We start from the raw sequence: 17734 nt of genomic DNA, 5'->3' as shown, positions 1-17734 counted from the left end.
GATGCTGTAAGACATTTGAGGGACCTCTTGGTCACACATATGTTTACTGACAACTTGTCCTGACCCTGTAATGCACCTCTTTTACAACAGATTCCCTACCCAGTCTCCCTTTTTCTCTCGAGTCTCCCTCATTAAGAGATAACTTCTTTAAGGCTCAGAAGGTATTTGTTCTGACTTCCTATCTGGTGGTTTCTCCAGTGATTTAGAAGTCTGCAGAAGATGGGGAAGGGGGAGGATGCTCTTCATTGGCACAGAAGACATGGGGATTCAAGCAGAACAAAATGCTTGAGTCTCAAGTTCCATTTACCAAAGAAGAGAATCTCTTTAAAGTTTTTCAAGATTTGTTTAATAAAAATGTTTTTAAACACACACACACACACACACACACAATGACCAATTTTAACTTCCTGATGTATTAAACTTAGACCCTCAGATAAATATTTGTCGTTCCTGGGCTTTCACCAGAAGATAAATTTGCCTCATAAAAAGTTACTAATAGGTCAAATGTCTCACATGGTATGAGTCATGGTCCCTGATTTTTCACTGGCATTTATTCTACATAGCGAGATTGTAGCAGGCTTTTCTTGGGGGGAACTGTACCTTTTAAATATGGAAACAAAAGATTCCTTTGTAAAGGCTCACATTTAGCTGGTAGACTGTAGAAAATGCCGTGTCAAACTTCAGGACTAAACAATGCTATCAGTGCCTCCTGGAAGCCTTGAAAGCCATGTGTAGTGATAAAAGTCAAGATGTAAGCAGAAGTTAAAAAGACTCAGTTCCATGGCTGAACAAATTTGTGAGGGGCATTGTAAGAGAAAATTCTTAGACTGGTTCAGAAGTTGCAGCTAATACAAGTTTCTTGGGCAGAGTGTTAGTTGAAAGAGAGGCTATAATTTTAAAAGTCCTCTTGGCATCCAAAAGGAAGGTAGTTTCCTAACAGCTTTTGATTGGGAGGTGTGGTTTGAATTGGAGATCCTTTGTCTCATGCTTAAAAAGCATTGGATTCTGCATTTGTTGTTATTGGTTATCGTTGTGTTCTATCAGAGAGGATTGTCCTTATGAGGAAGTAATCTGGTGGGTAATATTGCATTTCGATTGTTCTAAACTCACACATACTTAGTCTTTTCATTTTCTTCTTGCCAGGGGAGGAGAGTGTGCTCCTTGTGACTGAGGTATGTTGCGCTGTAATTCTCACATATGGAAGCTTCAGGTTAGTTGTGAGCTAAATAGAAGTTTTTATAGCATGAATTCCGGAGTGGGGCCAGGAAGGACTCTGAATTTACTGAGAGGAAAACGAAGATTCAGAACTGAAACTTGTCCTGATTTGAGCTCAGATTATAATCTCCCCTGATGTCAGGAGATCTATTTTTTTCATCATTTGTTTCCTCAGTCTTTCGTAACAAAGACCGGTACTGAACTTTCTTAACACAGATCTGTTTCGTGGACAAATGAGTAGGACTCCATGAAAAAATAATCTATTTTCATTTTTGCATGCCTGATCTAAGAAATCATGACAGAGTTATTTATGTGAATAGTTACTTAAAAATATTACTCTTAGTTGATTTTTAAAATGGTAATTTTTAACCTTTCCCCCCTGTTTCCTGGAAAAATTAGAACATAAACTAACTTTGTGTGTGTGTGTGTGTGTGTGTGTGTGTGTGTGAGTCTGTTGTCTAGGATTATTTCTCTGTGCCATCTTCTAAGACTTATGCTTAGTAATCTTGAAAAAGAATTCGAAATACTTTTCTTATCATTCATAATGCAACGGTTAGTGTTTTAGGTTGAGTTGCACTCTGTATCACATTAATCAATCATAGTGCATATATTGGAATTCAGTAATAGCTGACTATTATTTATTTGGCTGTGTTCCAAAGCCATGACATTAAATGCTTAAATTGCTTAATTTTTCTAAAGTGAGACCAAGAATCTAAAATAATAAAGTAAAATAGAATAAGGTAAAATATCACCTGGTCTTAAGTCTTAGATTTTTGACATTAGAACATGAAGGCTGAAGAGAATTTGGGTCTTAAATGAAGTCTCAGGGCTAACTCGTGGCAGAGAGAAGGAAGAAAGAGAGGTTCAAAAGTTAAGCAAAATTCTTCATTGAAGGATTTCTTAGGGCTGCTAATATGCTAATGTAATATAATATTGTAATATTGCAATGGTAACATGCATTGTAAATATCCAACATGGGAAAGTTTTTAATTATGGGGAATTTTAATAAGCAACATTTCCCAATTTATTGGCCAAGTAAGCCCTTTCCGACAGAGTGTTGAGCAAGTCTAGTGCTCATCATACTTTAAAAATATTGTTCTTTAGCCTACCCAAAGATTCTTTAACCAACTATTGTGTATTTTATAAGTGAAACAAAGGCTTAACAGCTATAAATTTACATCTTCTTTGGGTAGTTGTTCCTTGGATGCAATAGAGATAAGAACTTAAGACACTGATGAGAATTATATGTATATGAGTGACAGTAAAAATTTTGGGGGTTGTTTTTGTCCTGAATCTTCAGGACATAAGTTAGATTTGATTCCTGAAATAATTAAATGGTAAGGGAGAGAGAGGCTTAATTCTCAATAGGTAAATCATAAAAAAAAAAAAAAAAAGGCAGAGCGATAGAAACATTTTGTTTCAAGAACAAAATTTTTAATTATATGAATATAATTAAGGCATGAACCATGAACCTCTTTTTGCTTCTTCTTATTCAACAAGGCCTATGCAAATTATGATGATGACAATTGTCAGTTCCAAATAACGTGTTTCTATAGTTACTATTTTACATAAAACTAAATATATTCACTTATATTAAAAAAAAGTCACATCCAACAAAAACATCATCAGGTTACTGTCAAGACTGTACAGACGGAATAGCATTCGTTTGAGACTTTTATTATTCTCCCCCCAGGAGTGCGTTAGAGCTGTGAGGACAGAGATTTATATTGGTCACCCGAGCTGTATTCTCAGCACTTAAAATAGTGATTGGCACAAAGTAGATGCTCAGTACATATCTGTTGACTAACGTACTTTAGTTTATTTTATCAACTAGTTATTTTTTATTGAAAAGGTAATGCAGACATACATTTACATTTTTAAACTTTGTATAAGAACACGCGATGGAAAATTATGTTTACTCCTCACTCAAGATGTCCAGGTTCCCACCAGCGAAGCAACCAGTTTGTACAATGTTCTTCTGGAATGTTCTGTGCACATTTAAACATGTATACATATATATGTATATATAAATGTGCATATATACATACATAGTTATTTTTACAAAGGTAGAGACCCACAATGTATATTGTTCAGCATTTTAATTTTTTTCCACTTAAATATCTGTCTTAATGACATGTATCTTAAGAATTGTCTTCTGGTAAATGAAATATATCTCATTGATATTTTACTTTTCATCTCTTTAGGACTGAGGTTGACTATATTTTCATATGTTTTAAACCATTCGTGTTTCCCTTCTATGAATTGCCTCTAAATTCTTTGTTGAGTTTTCTATTGGTTTAATGGTCTTTTATAACTGATTTGTAAGAGGTCTTTATTTATTAAGGAAATGAGCTCATTGTTATATGTTGAAATATTTTTCCCAGTTGATCATTTGTCTTTTGATTTTGTATGGTATTTTTTCTGTGCAGAGAAAAACTTTTTTAATGTAGTCACATTCACTAATCTTTCTGGAATTTGGGTTTTGTGTATTGCTTAGAAAAGCCTTTTTATCTCCTCAAATAAATAAATTTTCCTATATTTACTTCTTATAATTCTATTATTTTATATATTAAAATCTTCGATTCACCTAAAATTTATTTTAATGAGAGACAGCTTTATTAGATGTTTTTTACATGGCTAGTTAGTTGAATAAGCCACATCGCTCTTATTGATTTCAAATGTCAACTGTTTCATATTCTAAATTTCAATGTATTTAAATATTCATTAAAAAATTAATTTTGTTATTATGGAAAATTTCAAACTTAAAAGCAGATAGTGAATAGTGAGGAAGATGACTCTATAGGTAAGATTTTGACATTTTTGGCTTTAGCTAAGACTAGAAACTCATTTCTTTCAACCTAACAGCTTCACACGTCTAAATTGAAAATATCAAGATTGTTTTATTTAACACCATTTCTCCACATTGATACCAACAAAATAAAAAAGAAAAGACAAAAAAAACCACCTCCAAAAGGAATACTTAAAAATTACTTTAAAAAGGTAATTTTTAAATGATGAAACAGTGATGACTGCAAGGGACAAAATATCAAACAATATAATTTTATTTCCTTTCTTGCTGTCCTACTGTTATTCTGTGCTCCATGATCTTAGGGATTCTTATAACCACCTGGAAAAAGTTGACTTACTAAAGACAATGTCAACAGAAATTATTTAGTCAATTTTCTAAGAGCTTAAATGGATTTCTAATTTTTTTTTTTTTTTAGTATATTTATAGACAGAAGCTATTGCTTGGATGATAGTACACATTAGTATATTTTGTTATTTTGTGGTTCTGGCAATCTTTTTATTTTTATCTTATTCATTTTTCAGTATATACCTAGCTGGATTTGGTGAACCGAAGGCATAGCCAATGTCAAAATATACTGTGTTAAAAATATAATCATTGTCAGAAATGAGAAAACAAGCCACAGACTTAGGAAAAATATTTGCAAAAGATATATTTGATAAGGTACTGTTATCTAAAATATACAAGAAACTCTTAAAGCTCAATGAAAAGAAAATAAACAACACAATTAAAAAATCAGCAAGAGAGCTGAATATCCCCCTCACCAAAGATACAGATGACATATAAGCATATGAAAGATGCTCAACATTTTATGTTGTTAGTGGAATGAAAATTAAAACAATGAGATACCACTACACACATACATTGCTGATGGGAATGCAGAATAGCACAGCCAGTTTTGGAAGGCAGTTTGGTGATTTGTTACAAAACTGAACATGTCCTTACTATACTATCCTTCAATTGCACTCCTTGGTATTTACCCAAAGGAGTTGAAAACTTATGTCCACACAAAAATCTGTACAACAGATGTTTACAGCAACTTTATTCACAATCGCCAAAACTTGGAAGCAACCAAGATGTCCTTTACATGGGAATGGATAAAGAAATGAGCTGTTGAGCCATGAAAAACATGGAGGAAATTCACATGAATATTATTAAGTGCAAGAAGCCAATCGGAGATGCCTATAGACTTCATGATTCAAACTATGCGACATTCTGGAAAAGACAAAACTCTGGAGACAGGAAAAAGATCAGTGGTTGTCAGGGGTTGGGGCGAGGGAAGGATGAATAGGCAGACCACAGTGGATTTTTAGGGTAATGAAAATATTCTTTATGTTACTATACCGGTGGATGTATGCTGTTATAGATTTGTCAAAACTCAGAATAGAATGTACAACACCAAGAGTGAATCATAAGGTAAACTACGGACTTTAGGTTCATGGTAACAATGTACTGCTCCGAAGCAGGAGAGGCCGTATGTGCGTGGGAGCTCTGTACTTTCTGCTCAATTTTGCTGTGAACCTAAAATTGCTCTAACAAACAAAGTCTATTAAAAACGTAATCAGTGAGATTGCATTGGTCTTGATATTATGGTCTTCTTATTGGCAAAATTATTTTAAAGAAAAATTAGGAAATTTGGTAGCTGTCACATAATAGTGATTGAATAAAAGATTGCTGTATAATGTATTTCATGATAGACTATATCAGAAATCTCAGTTCTTCACAAGATTCTCTATGGAATCGGAGAACCCATTTTATGACAGAAATTGCCACGAAGCATCTGCATATACTCAGGATTAGTAAGTACTATTAAAAACAACAGGTATAGCCACCTGATCAGAGGTTCGACTTGGCTGTCTTCCCCTGCTCAAAAAACATTTCGCATAAATGAAGCCATATTACTGCTATGTTTATAATCCTCCACCTAAGCACATTTCAAAAACTTGATCTGAGCCTATAGGATACATGTGGTCTGGCCCGAGCCTGCCTCTGACTTGTCTTTTAACTCTCTCACTCACCCCGTTTTAGTCACGCTAACTTTCTTTTTGTTTCTCAAATTGATGTAGGCTAATCTCATAGTAAGATGTTACCACCCCCAAGAAAAGTTTTATGGAGGTAAATGATGTTTAATAAATACAACACTTTAAAGTGTACAGTTTGATAAGTTTTGACATATGTCTATAATCATGAAGCTATCATCACAGCCAAGAAAACGTAGTCCCTCTCTTCAACCTATCCCTACTTCCCACATCCTCAGGCAATCACTGTTCTGATTTTTTATGACTGTAGATTATTTTGTATTTTCTAGGATTTTTATGTATTCTTTTTTGTCTGGCTTATTTCACTCATAATTATATTAAGACTCATCCATGTTGTTACATGTAGCAATATTCTATTTAATTTATTTATACAATGGAGCAATATTCCATAATATGGATATGCTATCATTTGCTTATCCATTCATCTAAACAATATTAAGCCTTATGATCCATGGACATGACGTATCTTTCCATTTATTTAGGTCTGCTTTAGGTCTTTGTTCAGCAATGCTTGTCAGTGTAGAGATCTTGCATGCTTTTGTTAAAGTTATCCCTAAATATTGTTTGGTGGTATTATGAAGGGAATTGCTTTTAAATATTATTTTCAAATTAAGTTTTTGCTTCACTCAGAAATGTAATTAAATTTTTATATTAATCTTCTATCCTGTTAGGATTTTCTACATGGATTCTTAGAATTTCCTAAATAATGTTTTGGTTTTTAAAAAATAATTTTTAAGCTTTTCTTTCTTTCTTTTTTTTTTTTACTGAGGAAAAAAAGCCGCCTTTAATATTTTGAAGCTGGCCTGGCTTCAGTAAGTTTTTCTTTAGAAGAGCGTTTTACTTCTTCTTTTTCAAGTCTTTAAGTCTTTTAATTTTGTTTCTTCTTAACTTATTGCACTGGCTAGTACTTCCAATACAAGGATAAATAGAAATAGTGAGATAAGACATTCTTCACTTTGTTCCCAACTATAGGGAAGTGTTTAATGTTTTATCATAAATATAGTGTTATTTGGAAGGTTTTTAGTAGATGGCCTTTTATTGAAGTTCCCTTCTACTACCTGCAAGCCTTGAATTTTCTTTATTTGTATGCTTGTTTTAAATCGTGAATGGATATTGAATTTTGGCAAATGCACTTCCCACATCTATTGAAATGATCATATGTTTTTCTCCATTTATTCAGCTAATATAGTGATTGATTTTTATTGATTTTCAAATGTTAAAGTCCCCCTAGTCATTATATAATGTCCTTCTTACATATCACAGGACTCAATTAGCCAGTAGTTTCGTAGAGAATTTTTATATCTTCATGTGCCCATTGAAAAGCCCAGCACTGGCCAAGGTGATGGAATGCTCAGTGCTGTCTCTTGGGGCCCAGGAGTGAAACCAACTTTCCTGGGAACAGGTTGGGCTGAGAGTCGGGAAGAGAAGATTTACCACGACAAACCAGGGAATGTTGCCTAAGAAAGGGAAACCGACACAGGAATCATACGTCCACTTCGTTGTCAGACCGTGTTTTACAGACTTTGACCATTGTGCTCCTCCTCCATAATACTCGTTTTCTTCATGTATCATGTATGTTATTATTCAATTAACTTTTTTTTATTGTTATTTATGCCTATGGCACCTGGTCTTCCTATGTGGTCTCCCATCCAAGTACTAACCAGGCCTGACCCTGCTTAGCTTCCGAGATCAGATGAGATCAGGCTTGTGCAGGGTGGCCTGGCTGTAGACCATGGACCGTGACTCCACTGGGGCACGAACCCAGGACCTTCTGCATGTAGAGCAGACGTGCTAACCACTACAATATGGAACCACGTCCAAACACTTTTTTTTTTTTTTTTTTACACACCTACAGCACCTCTGGTCTTTGTGGTCTCCATCCAAGTACTAACCAGGCCTGACCTTGCTTAGCTTCCGAGATCAGACAGGATCAGGCGTGTTGTTCAGGGTGGCATGGCTGTAGTCAATTATTATTTTTCGCCACTTTTTTTTTTTTTTTTTTTTTTGTATTTAGAGCTTTATTTTAAAACAAATATATTTATATCAGTGCTGTAAAAAAAAGAATTTTTGCATCTATGTTCATGAGGATACTTATCTACAAATTTCTTTTCTTGTAATGTCTACGTCAGGTTATGCTGTTATAAAAAGAGTTGGAGAGTATTCCTTCTCTGCCTTTGGAAAGGTTTTGTAAGTTTCCTTGGGGCTTTTTGGTGTGTATTATGTTTTAATTCTCCAAAAATTGAGAAAAAATGAGATGTACATATTATTCGTTTTCCTGAAATGTTTATCTACTATGTATGTTCATGAGTGAAAAACTGCATCAACTGTAGGTTTTATTTATCCACATATTGTAATTACCTTCTTCTAAAACTAGCATAGATATTTGACGTATCAGAACAGTAGACCAAAGCTAACACTCGTTCATGTATGTGTGTGTGTGTATAATTTGTTTTAGAAAATACATAGTATCCAGGAAGTTCTTCTCTAAGTATACAATGTGATAGCTGGATTTGAGCAACTTTTCTTATTAGTTCTTAAAAATGAATGTCCAAAAACAGTATGTCTAAAAACTACTGTTATTCTTTTTAATCGCTGTGACAGGAGTTAAGAATATTAAAAATTGTTCAAATTCTCATATTCACCAAAAGCTTTAGGAGAGTCAGGTTTCTAGGCATCTTGAAAATAGAGCTTTTCCTCAGAGCTGATGCAGCCAGTTGGACCCATTTTAGTCTCATCAACTTTTATTTTATCCAATCGCATTCTCTGCAGAGTGTAATGAGCTGTGAAGTAGCCAAAAGATAATCAGAGAAAAGAAAAAAAATCAAGATCTTGAGTTAGACCTAAATTGGAAAAAGTCTCACAATAGCTGAAAAGAATTCTGTCTTTTAGTTTTGTTTCTTTGATACACATGAAGTATGGTCAGCTTCTAGGATTTATAATTTGCTCAGCATTCATTTTCGTTTTCTTTAAAATTTTTCTTTGTTATCGCCTATGATAATAACAAATAAAAAGGCGATTTGTGGATTGAAAACCCAAACAACAGAAGGAACGTCTTTTTGAAGACAGTACTCTTATGGTATAACTATGCTTCATATTTCTGGAAGAATGTATGAATTTAAAATATTATTGACTTAGAGGAGGAATGAGAACCAATGTTTGTGCCGTGATTTGAAATTTTGGGAACTTAGGAATGATCACCTCTTGAAAACCAAGGATTTTCTGGTTTTGTATTTGAGAAGCCCATGCTTGAAGCTGTGCACTGGGACGCTGTTTGTATCAGCAGGCCCTTTCTTCAAACGCAGTCTTGCTGACCTTGGAGTTATCACACCCGAAGCCAGTTGTTGCTTTTGGAGTTTTTGTTTTTGTTTTTCTTTTTAATTTAAAAATAGGATATTTTGCCCTTCATATCTGGATTTAATTCTGTGCTTCTCACACACTGATAAAAAGAAGACATGACCCATACTTTGATTTAGCTTGGAAAGTAATGATTGACAGCAAGAGAGAACCCCGAAGCCAGAGGAAGGGACTTGAGAAGGAAGTAGTGCCTGAGAGGGGCCATCTTACATCTGTTTTCTTTACAGAGAAATGTCTCAAGACCAGAGTAGGAAAAATGTTTTGGACAAATATATTAAAAGAATGCTTAGTAGGTACATTTTCCCATCATGTTATGATGAGAAACAGATGTAGATGCTGTTAAATCATATCAAGTATGAACTGCCTGTGTACCCCATGTGTATGTGTAAATATTTAACTAGAAAAACAGTCACATAAGAACTACTCTGGAGTAATCTTGGAAGCAGGAAGCCACAAATTATAGGTCTGAAATTTACCATGCATGGCTTATGAGTCCAGATAAGTAAAACCAAATGAAGAAACAATTAAAGTTTTATAAATAGTTCATGTTTTTTTTTGGTAGGGGGAGGGAAGAGAAAGGATTAGAGAGAATTGTCATATACTTCAAATACAATCAGTACGTTTAATTTTAACCAGAGCACTAAGAATCACATAATAGGAATTTAGTTATACATTGGAATCTGGGGTATATTATCAACTTACATAGGAAAAATTACTGTGGAGACATAGCTTATCCTTAATTACGTTCTAAAGTCAGCACGCAAGAAAAAAATCATATGTAGTCAGACTTATCCTTGAATGTCTCCCAGGAAGGCATCCTGTTGAAGACAGACACTCATAGTCCTAACAGCTAGCGTTGGAACAGATCCCCACATCTTCTGTAGGTTCTGGATGATGAGGTTGGCTTTAGTTTATGAGCCAAATGATGGGGGGTGGGAAGAAAGATAATTATTGACATCAGCAGCGTGTTATATGGAATTATGTATCTTTAAAACCAGAAGCATGCTGTGATTCTAGTCATGTGGAAATGAAAACAGATTTGTGCCTCCATCTCACCCATAATCTTGGGTTTACACTCCTTGAGGAGAAGAGTAGAATGAATTTGCTCTAATTTATTGCTTTATTTGTTTGCAGGTTTAATTTTCATTTCATGAAAATAATATTGTCTCATTACCTCTCATGCTTCAAGTTATTGACATATAGTCTCCATATAGTGAAAGGCACAGGTCATAAGTCCTATAATTCTATGAGTTTTGACAAATGCATGTAGTCACATAACCACACTGTTACCAAGCTACAGAGTATTTTCCTTCATGCCCCGTTACAGTCAATCCCGCCACCCTCGCCTCTCACCAGAGGCAACCGTTGCTCGGATTTCTTTCTCCAAAGGTTAGTTTTGTCGGTTCCAAATCTTCATATCAGTGGCATCATATGGCATGTACTCATATGGATTTGGCTCCTTTTGTTTGGCATAATGTGTGTGAGATTAATTTATGTGGTTGCATGTAGCAATAGCAGTTCGTTTCTGAATAGCAGTTCATAGTGCTGTCTATCCTATCATATGAATATATCACAATTTGTTTACCTCTTTTCCTGTTGATAGATGTTTTGGGTTGTTTCCAGTTTGAGGCAACAAAATTACTATGAATATTCATGTGCAAGTCTCTGTGTGGATATGTTTTCTTTTCTCTTGAATAAATACTGCAGAGTAGGACTGGTAGTCATAGGGTATTAATATTTCACTTTATAAGAAACTGTCAAACATTAGAAAAAAAATGGTTGTAGCTTTTTACATTCCCATCAGTAATGTATGAGAGCTGTGGTTGCTCCACATCTCACCAACATCTTTTAAATTTTTGTCATTATTGTAGTATCTCATTGTGGTTTTGTTGCATTTTCCTAATGATTCACTAATTGGACACTATTTTATGTGCTTATCGTCCATTTGTGGATCTTTTGTGAAGTATCTGTTCAGATCATTTGCCCACTTTTAATTGGCCTATTTGTCCTTTTATTATTGGATTGGAATAATTCTTTAAATGTTCTGGACATAGGTCTTTTGACAGATATATGTTTTGTGAATATTTTATCCTAGTCTGTGGTTTATTTTATTAATGTCATTTTTGATAAACAGACTTCTTTTTTTTTTTTTTAACTTAATGTTTTCTGTGTCCTGGGTATGAAATCTTTGCCTAGCTCAAGATTTTGAAAATATTCCTTTATATTTATATTATATTCTGGAAGCTTGATAGTTTTAACTTTTATGTTTAGTTCTATGAAGTAGGAATTGAGGTTAATTTTTCTTATATGGACAACCACTTGTTCCAGCAGTATTATTGAAAAGTCTTTTCTTTCTGCATCAATTTGCTTTGGTGCTTTTGTTAAAAATCAATTGACATATATTTCTCAATTCTCTCCTTTCTTTCATTGCCAATTTGCATATTGTTATACAAATATCACGCTGTCTTAATAGTTATAACTTTACTGTAGCTCTATTTTAATATTTGTTTTGTAGTTTTTAGTGTAGAGGCGTTAGATATCTTTTGTTAGATTTATCGGTATATACTTTGTGCTTTTTGATGCTATTGTAAAGGGCCTTATTTTTAAATAAAATTTTCCATTTGTTCATTACTATTATATAGAAATAAACACTATTTGTATATTGACATTGTTTCTTCAGGCCTTGCAAAATTCTCATATTAGTTGAGTAGTTGTTTTGCAGATTTCTTTGGATTTTTCTGTGTACATAACCATGTTTTCTTTTTTAAAATTTATACTTTCTATTTATTCTTCTTGCATTATTACACTAACTATATCCACTAAAACAGTTTTGAATAGAAATGGTGAGGGTGAACATCCTGGTGTTGTTTCTGATCTTAACTGGTCAGTGGTCAGTCTTCCACCAAGTGTGTTATTAGCTATTTTTTTGTTCGTGTAATTGTTCAGATCGAAGAAATTTTCTTCATTAATAATTTGCTGACAGTCTTCCATTTTATCATGAATGGGTGTTGAGTTTTGTCAAATGCCTTTTCTGAATCTATGAAGGTGATCATATAATCATTCTCTTTTATTTCATCAATGTGCAGAAATTATAGTTGTTAGTTTTCAAAGTGAAAACAAACTTGAATTCCTGGGATATATTATACTTTTGTATATTTGTGAGTTGTATTTGTTAATATTCTAAGCAGACTTTTGTGTTTATGTGCATGTGGGAGATTTGTGTATAATATTCTTTTTCCATAATTTCCTTCTCTGTTTTGCTAATGAGGTTATGCTAGCCTCATAAAAATAGCTTAGAAGCATTTCCTCTACCCTTTTCTGGAAAATATAGTTAATAATTCTGTCTACATCACAGAGTGATTTTGAGAATTGATTGAATAAATGTATATTAAAATCTTTAAAACACATGTGATATAGTATACAGAAAGAAAATACTATTTTTATCATTTTTGTTAGTTATATTAGTATTCCACATAAGCATTCTATTTAATGAATTTCTGTATTCTAACATTTCCAAGCTGTGGCAACATCCTTTATTTATTTATTTGATATACTTAAATGGAAAACAGCATATTTAGCTCCGGGATAATAAGAAAATATGATCTGCTTTTTATAGAGTTTCTTCATAATTATGAATAGACACATTACAAAATCCAAAGTTTGTTCTGAAATATCAAAAATGTCTCCAATATGGTTTTGTATTAAAATTTAAATGTGCTCTAATTCTTCAAATTGGTAGTCCAAGTATGGGGGGTTTTATGGTAATTATCCACCAACACATTGTCATAATGCCTCATACTCTTTCTCTCATTTGATGGAAAGTAAAGTTCATACTAGCTGTATGGGTAGAATATATGTATTTGATTATATGCACATCTTCTGAAAATATTCTAGAATCATACTGATTCTTTCAAAAAGATAATACTTAAAGTAAAACTATTCATAAGCCAATATACCTATCAATTTTGACCTGCAACCCACTCTTATTTCAATAAAACAAAAAGTATTGTGTTAGAGATCGTGGAGTAATTTTCACAGGGGGTGATGAGGTGGAGACGGTCGTGTTGGCGCCTCACGTGTGAAATACGAATGCATGCTTATTGTTCTGAAATTATTTCTTTCTTCACCTAGAGACACCTTTGAATCAGGTAACAATCTGTTTTCTCACCTAAGGTTCACGAGTGGAGGCACGAGAAGGAGAAAGGCAGGGACCCGCCAAAGGGCAAGTGGGTGGCGCTTCGGTTTAATGCAGGATGGGCAACCCCGTCAGCGTTTTACTCAGGGCCACCGACATTAATGTTAAGAATTTACACGTTTTAATCTTGATTCTATGTTTCTATATTTTGCTTTTCATTAATTTCCCAATAAATATTTACTTTAAAAACTTTAAATGGACTCTGTCTTTCCTATCTGAAGACAGATAAGGCAATCAATATCCTATGGCCAAGTACAGGAGCCCGGGGGACCGAATACCGGCTCTCCAGCTTGGTAGAGAGCTATATGATTGACACAGATAAAATATGGGACTTAGGACAGTGTCATCATCACTGGTGGAGACTAGCCTATTCCCATCCGTGATCCTTGCCACAAGGAAATTGATAAGCCTCGGCCCCTTGTTCTTCACCATGACTTATGTTTTATAGTATAATTACATTTGGAATAAAGATCTTATCATTGATCTCCACACAGGGATTCTGGGCTACTTGTAACTCAGTTTATTCATGTTAATAAAAAAAGCTGTTATTAGAGAAAACCCTTGGCTTTGTAGTATTTAGAAGATTTTCAGATTTCTAAGGATTTCTTAGAATTTTATCTCTGCACCTTTTATGGGCCCTCTCTTTTCCTAGGGAAATGTCATGTCACAGGAATGCTTAGTTCCATGTCCCACAGAAGTGTTGTACAAATATTTACCAAACAACACGACTGTTAAGAGCTTGGGGTATAAGCAAAACCATGTGCTGCTTCTGTTCTTCCGAAGCTTTCTGTCTGATGTGGAGACATGTGTTAATGAAATTACAGACTCTTAAAGGCATAGTTACAAAGTAGGTGAGGCCTGCAGGGAGAAGAACCCTAAGACTGTTAGGTATAAGAAGTATTTTTAAGGATTTCTTTTATAGACTTGCTTTTATCTCATTTTGTCTTTTATAATACTGAAAGCAGCTTTTCAGGATGTATTTTTCATGTAAAGAGTTGAGATCAACTGGTGAGATGATCAACACATATAAGAATTAGAACGACAGCAATTAGTATATTTCTGATATTATATTTCCTTAATAGACATTAAAGGAAAAATAACATTTCCTTTAATGTTAGAAGAGGCAAAGAATTCTGAGGATACTAAGACTAGAGAGAGAAACACAAGAGAAAGGAAAGATTTAAAAAAGTGAGATGTTGAAATATTTTCCAGGTAGCTAGATCTGATCTTTGACTAGTTTGTCCTTAGTATCTCTGTTGGCACTACGCATGGAGGTATATTGATATATTCCTTTGTATTTCTATTTATTGGATCAAACTTATATGTACATTACCATCTCATTCACCTTTCCACCGTGCTGAGCATTCTTTTGGAAGAACAATTGGGCAACATGTCATAATATCTGATTTGATTCTTCTACTGTCATTTACCTAGGCAAGTTCTCCTGACTTTGCTGTTTCTCTAGCTCTAAAATGAGCTGATAATACTCCAGGAATTTGTTTTTATGGTCAAAATAAAATCAGATTAACTTTGTATAGAGTATACAAATGTAAGTGATGTGATTATTAGCACAGGAACAAGAGTCACTTCCTTCTAGATGTCAGAGAAAAGACTGAGGTGAGGTGGCAGAAGCATCCTTGGGGGTTTCAGCTCCTTGGGGCTTTCTGTCTCTTTCATATGTGCACACATACAATTACACATCATTTTGGAACTTATTTGCTTACATCATAAAACAAAAAAACATTAACTGGGAAAGGGTTGGGCTTTAAAGGGACTAGATTTAACTCAAAATACCTTAATAGATAAAATACTATAGACAAATAATAGCGGAAACTGTTTCAAATGTTCAATAGAGCAGAATTTTTGGAGGCACAATTTATACAGTGTTAATTTAAAATACAATCTATTCTTTAGATTCCCTAAAACATGTGTGTGGCATTGATTTGTTGTCATCAGGTAAATAAAAATGCATACTTAAAAGAAATTTAACTAATTTCGTTGAATAATAAGTTATTTTTATATTTAGAAATTAATATATCAATTTATTGATAATATGAAACTAGAGAAAATAAAGAGATGACAGATTAGGGGACAGAGTAGATGGTGGTGCTATTTATTGAGATGAGGACGAAGAACACATTTTTAAGGAAAAACGATGAATTCGTTTATTTTATACATTTAGGAAACTTACATGCAAATGGGGGATTGGGCTATTGGATGAATATTTGCAACTCTCAGAATGAACTTCTGGTTTGAAATGTGAGTTTGGGACCCATCGACACTGGTGATCGTTAAATAAAATGCAGTCTGAGAAAGTAAGAACATGAGCAGGATCCCAGCAAACACCACATTTAAGGGATTAAAGGAGGCAGGAGGGAGCATGGCGTCTGCAGAGAGATGACAGGAAGGTGGAAAGCAGAGTCCCAAAAACCAAGGAAGAGGAGACATGGAGACAGCATGCCATGCTGTGGGGAGGTTAGTTAACATAGAAACTGAAGGTGCGCATTGAATTCAGCAGTGGGAAAATGCCTTCTGGCTTTGACATCAGCTTTCTGACACAGCTGTGAACCTGAAGTCCACTTGCAGTTCTTTGAGAACCAGGTTCATGGTGGTGAGAATTGGGGCAAAAAAAAAAAAAGCAAATTCCTTTCAAGAAGCTTGACCGGAGGGAAGGTTAAAAACAAGCAGTGACTAAACATTACTTGGGCAGAAGGAATTTTTTTAGAGGTAGGTGGGATTTAAAAATGGTTATGTGTCGAGAAGAAAAAGAGTGGGAAGTGATATGTAATATTTAATAAATGTTAGCTTATTTTTCTTTTTTTTGGAAATCATATTATTTGATAGAGATAGTATCTTTTAGCATGCATTAAACTGCTTCCCCATACATCTCTTTACAAAACTTTCCTCATCTAAGATGACTGGATATACTTGTAAGGCAGGCAGTTCCTCATTTCTTAAAAAATAAATGTACATGTTTACACTTTTAAAATGAGAACTAAGAAGAACTTCGTAACCCATTTCTAATGGCTCATCCCTATGTCTACCTGAAAACAAATTAAAACATTCAAAAGTATTATGGATACTTATTGATAATCTAGAAATTACATGTGCATATTACTTCCTCCTTGTGTAATGATAGAGGCTAATACATTTATAATTCTTTCATTAATGCATTTTCTCAGGAAGTCTGAAATTAATATAAAGTATGCTTTATTTTTGGTTGTGTATAAAAATCACCGCTTTGGGAAGGAAGGCTGACTTCAGGATATGTTTTATAAAAAAGAATGAATTAAGTGATAAAACATTAAATTTGGGACCCCCATTAAAATATTTCAGAAAGAAATATAAACACATTCATCATACGTTCTGGCCCCTTCTCATTTTATTCTTTCCATAATTCATCTCTTTCCATAATTCGCTACTCTTTCCTTTCATACCTCTCCCCCTAAAAATGCCCAAGCTTCTGGAGAGCTGTTTATACTTAAGAAGTGGTGATTTTGAGGAACTCCCCTACCTTTCTCCTTTTCAATGGTGAGATCCTTACAAGAAGCTTTTTGTTTGCTTGCTTGTGATATTTGTTAGTGGTTTGGTATGAGGGCGGTGAGCTGGAAAGAGTAACTCTATATCTCATAGTTTAATAGTGCGGTATTTAACACTTAGATGGAATTTAACGCTGTCAGCGGACATTAATTTTTACTCACTGTTTTCGAAGAGTGTTTGAAACAATCAAGATGTGGTAAATGCTTATTTAGATTCTATTCACATTATTAATTATTAAATGTAGATCTGTAAAAGAGTTACCTACTAATTTGTGTGATTTTTATTGTAATTTGGTGAAAGAGATTACTTGGGAGGGGCGTGATATTAAGGATAATGGAAGAAGAAGATATAGTTCTGGAGGATTGCTATGGGCTGAATTGCGTCCCCCAAAATTACACATGTTGAAGACCTAACCCCTAGGATCTCAGAATGTGACTGTATTTGGAGATAGGGCCTTTAAAGAGGTAATTAAGTTAAAATGGGGCTGTTAGAATGGGCCCTAAACCAAACCTGCAGTACCTTGATCTTAGATTTTGGCTTCTAGAACTGGGAGAAAATAAATTTCTGTTGTTAAGTCACCTAGTC

The 17734-nt window shown here is 34.1% G+C and overlaps 1 protein-coding gene and 1 pseudogene across 1 annotated transcript in view; one reads left to right on the top strand and one right to left on the bottom strand.

Moving 5' to 3' along the window:
• The first annotated feature begins 631 nt into the window (after positions 1–631).
• Positions 632–17734, top strand: part of IPCEF1 (interaction protein for cytohesin exchange factors 1) — a 129855-nt gene continuing 112752 nt past the window's right edge. Inside the window, exon 1 of the mRNA XM_039873848.1 lies at positions 632–1172. The gene's annotated coding sequence lies outside the window, so the exon portion shown is untranslated. The remainder of the gene's footprint in view (positions 1173–17734) is intronic.
• On the bottom strand, positions 7673–7791 carry LOC120611471 (uncharacterized; annotated as a pseudogene).

Source organism: Pteropus medius, unplaced genomic scaffold, assembly GCF_902729225.1.
Source record: "Pteropus medius unplaced genomic scaffold, Ma_sr-lr_union100, whole genome shotgun sequence".
Taxonomy (NCBI): Eukaryota; Metazoa; Chordata; class Mammalia; order Chiroptera; family Pteropodidae; genus Pteropus; species Pteropus medius.
Note: the sequence above shows the minus strand (reverse complement) of the source record. Positions and strands in the feature narration are given on the sequence as shown.